The sequence below is a fragment of the Dama dama genome, unplaced genomic scaffold (assembly GCF_033118175.1).
Source record: "Dama dama isolate Ldn47 unplaced genomic scaffold, ASM3311817v1 ptg000109l, whole genome shotgun sequence".
NCBI classification, from domain to species: domain Eukaryota; kingdom Metazoa; phylum Chordata; class Mammalia; order Artiodactyla; family Cervidae; genus Dama; species Dama dama.
Genome location: NW_026870920.1, coordinates 3,498,301 through 3,502,440, shown reverse-complemented (window position 1 = coordinate 3,502,440; position 4,140 = coordinate 3,498,301).

Genomic DNA, 4,140 nt, shown 5'->3' with positions numbered 1-4,140 from the left:
TTGGGGTCCACGGAGCACTTTCGTGTTGCTCCAGTGACCTCAGGATCCCTCTAGACTTGAGACAGTGATCTTGGGTTTTCTCTGGAGTGCCATCAAGGAAATCAAGGCTCCTTTCAGGCTTGATGTGGAACACGGAATTGCTCTGCACGCAGTGCAGGGGAATCGGGCCTCATCTCGCGGCGAGGGGGAAGTCTCATGGTTTTTCTCGAGTAGCGGCCGGAACCTGGGATATATTCTCGAGTTACGACGGGGAGGGCGCTTCCATACACGTGTTGGTTCAGCGACGTCAGGACTCCTGTCTAGGTGCGTGGGACACCTCGGGATTCTCCTCGAGTCTTGGCATGGAAATTGGGACGCATCTCCACGTGAGGCGCGAGACCCAGGATCCCTTTCCACGTGCCACAGGGATCCTGGGACTCCTATCCATTTGCAAGAGGAGTCAGGCATCGTCTCCTTTGGAAGCATTGATCTCCGCGGACCTCTCGAATTTTCAAAGGATGTGAGGCCTCCGGTCGCGTTGAGGCGGAGGACTAGGTCTTTCTCTGTGGTCTCCACAGGGGATTCAGACATCCCTTCGTCTTGGGAGATGCAAGACGAGCCTGCATTCAATTCACTGCAGGGATATCCGGCCTTACTTCGAGTCAGAGCATCTCGGTGTCCATTCCACTTGAGGCCACAAACTCAGGGTTCCTCTCACATAACTGTAGCTTAGAGAAGCCTCCTCTTGAGGTGCTTGCGGAAAGTTGGTATTCCGCTTGAGTTGAAGCCAGGGACTAAGCTCTCATCTCGAGTTGATTTGGGGTCCACGGAGCACTTTCGTGTTGCTCCAGTGACCTCAGGATCCCTCTAGACTTGAAACAGTGATCTTGGGTTTTCTCTGGAGTACCATCAAGGAAATCAAGGCTCCTTTCACGTTTGATGTGGAACACGGAATTGCTCTGCACGCAGTGCAGGGGAATCGGACCTCATCTCGCGGCGAGGGGGAAGTCTCATGGTTTTTCTCGAGTTGCGGCCGGAACCTGGGGTATATTCTCGAGTTACGACGGGGAGGGCGCTTCCATACACGTGTTGGTTCAGCGACGTCAGGACTCCTGCCTAGGTGCGAGGGACACCTCGGGATTCTCATCGAGTCTTGGCATGGCAATTGGGACGCGTCTCCACGTGAGGCGGGAGACCCAGGGTACCTTTCCACGTGCCACAGGGATCCGGGAATCCTATCCATTTTCAAGAGGAGTCAGGCATCGTCTCCTTTGGAAGCATTGATCTCCGCGAACCTCTCGAGTTTTCAAAGGATGTGAGGCCTCCGGTCGCGATGAGGCGGAGAACTTGGTCTTTCTCTGTGGTCTCCAAAGGGGATTCAGACATCCCTTCGTCTTGGGAGATGCAAGACGAGCCTGCATTCAATTCACTGCAGGGATATCCGGCCTTACTTCGAGTCAGAGCATCTCGGTGTCCATTCCACTTGAGGCCACAAACTCAGGGTCCCTCACACATACCTGTAGCTGAGAGAAGCCTTCTCTTGATGTGCTTGTGGAAAGTTGGTATTCCTCTTGAGTTGAAGCCAGGGACTAAGCTCTCATCTCGAGTTGATTTGGGGTCCACAGAGAACTTTCGTGTTGCTACAGTGACCTCAGGATCCCTCTAGACTTGAGACAGTGATCTTGGGTTTTCTCTGGAGTGCCATCAAGGAAATCAAGGCTCCTTTCACGTTTGATGTGGAACACAGAATTGCTCTGCACGCAGTGCAGCGGAATCGGGCCTCATCTCACGGCGAGGGGGAAGTCTCATGGTTTTTCTCGAGTTACGGCCGGAACCTGGGGTATATTCTCGAGTTACGACGGGGAGGGCCCTTCCAGACACGTGTTTGTTCAGCGACGTCAGGACTCCTGCCTAGGTGCGAGGGACACCTCGGGATTCTCCTCGAGTCGTGGCATGGCAATTGGGTCGCATTTCCACGTTTGATGGGAGACCCGGTGTCTCTTTCCCCGTGCCACAGGGATCCTGGGACACCTAACCATTTTCAAGAGGAGTCAGGCATCGTCTCCTTTGGAAGCATTCATCTCCGCGGACCTCTCCAGCTTTCAAAGGATGTGAGGCCTCCGGTCTCTATGAGGCGGAGAACTAGGTCTTTCTCTGTGGTCTCCACAGGGGATTCAGACATGCCTTCGTCTTGGGAGATGCAAGACGAGTCTGCATTCAATTCACTGCAGGGATATGCGGCCTTACTTGGAGTCAGATAATCTCGGTGTCCATTCCACTTGAGGCCACAAACTCAGGGTCCCTCTCACATACCTGTAGCTGAGAGAAGCCTCCTCTTGAGGTGCTTGTGGAAAGTTGGTATTCCTCTTCAGTCGAAGCCAGGGACTAAGCTCTAATCTCGAGTTGATTTGACGTCCACGGAGCCCTTTCATGTTACTCCAGTGACCTCAGGATCCCTCTAGACTTGAAATAGTGATCTTGGGTTTTCTGAAGATCTGAAATGTTGTGAAAAACATGAAGAGCCTAAAAGGTGTGAAAAATATGAAAAGCTTCAAAAGATGTCACAAATATGAGGAGCATGAAACGGTCTGAAAAATTGGAGGATCATGAAGCGGTGTTGAAAAACATGAAGAGCATGAAAAGCTGTGAAAAATATGAAGAGCTTCAAAAGGTGTCAAAAATATGGGAGCACGAAACGGTCTGAAAAATACGAGAAAAATGAAGCGGTGTTGAAAACCATGAAGAGCCTGAAAAGGTGTGAAAAATATGAAGAGCTTCAAAATGTGTCAAAAATATGAGAAGCATGAAACGGTCTGAAAAATAGGAGGAGCATGAAGAGGTGTTAAAAAACATGTAGAGCATGAAAAGGGGTGAAAAATATGAAGAGCTTCAAAAGGTGTCAAAACTATGAGGAGTATGAAACGGTCTGAAAATAGGAGCAGCATGAAACGGTGTTCAAAAACATGAAGAGCCTGAAAAGGTGTGAAAAATATGAAGAGCTTCAAAAGGTGTCAAAAATTAGATTAGCATGGAACGGTCTGAAAAATAGGAGGAGCATGAAGTGGTGTTGAAAAACATGAAGAGCCTGAAAATGTGTAAAATATATGAAGAGCTTCAAAAGGTGTGAAAAATATTAGGAGCTTCAAAAGAGGTCAAAAAAATGAGGAGCATGAAACGGTCTGAAAAATAGGAGGAGCATGAAACGGTTTTCAAAAACATGAAGGGCCTGAAAAGGTGTGAAAAATATGAAGAGCTTCAAAAGGTGTGAAATACATAGGGGCATGAAACGGTCTGAAAAACAGAAGGAGCATGAAGATGTGTTGATAAACATGAAGAGCCTGAAAAGATGTGAAAAATATGAATAGCTTCAAAAGGTGTCAAAAATATGAGGAGAATGAAACGGTCTGAAAAATAGGTGGAGCATGAAGCAGTGTTTAAAAACATGAAGAGCCTGAAAAGGTGTGAAAAATATGAAGAGCTTCAAAAGGTGTGAAATATATGAGGAGGATGGAACCGTCTGAAAAATAGGAGGAGCATGAAGCGTTGTTCAAATATATGAAGAGCCTGAAAAGGTGTGTAAAATATGAAGAGCTTCAAAAGGTGTCAAAGATATTAGGAACATGAAACGGTCTGAAAAAAAGGAAGAGCAGGAAACCGTGTTCAAAAACATGAAGAGCCTGAAAAGGTGTGAAAAATATGAAGAGCTTCAAAAGGTGTTGAAAATAGGAGGAGCATGAAGCGGTGTTCAAAAACATGAAGAGCCTGAAAATGTGTGTAAAATATGAAGAGCTTCAAAACGTGTCAAAAATATGAGAAGCATGAAACGGTCTGAAAAATAGGTGGATCAGAAGCGGTGTTGAAAAACATGAAGAGCGTGAAAAAGTGTGAAAAATATGAAGAGGTTCAAAAGGTGTGAAAAATATGAAGAGCTTAAAATGGTGTCAAAAATGAGATGAGCATGAAACGGTCTGAAAAATAGGAGCAGCATGAAATGGTGTTCAAAAACATGAAGAGCCTGAAAAGGTGTGAAAAATATGAAGAGCTTCAAAAGGTGTGAAAAATATGAGGAGAATGAAACGGTCTGAAAAATAGGTGGAGCATGAAACAGTGTTTAAAAACATGAAGAGCCTGAAAAGGTGTGAAAAATATGAAGAGCTCAAA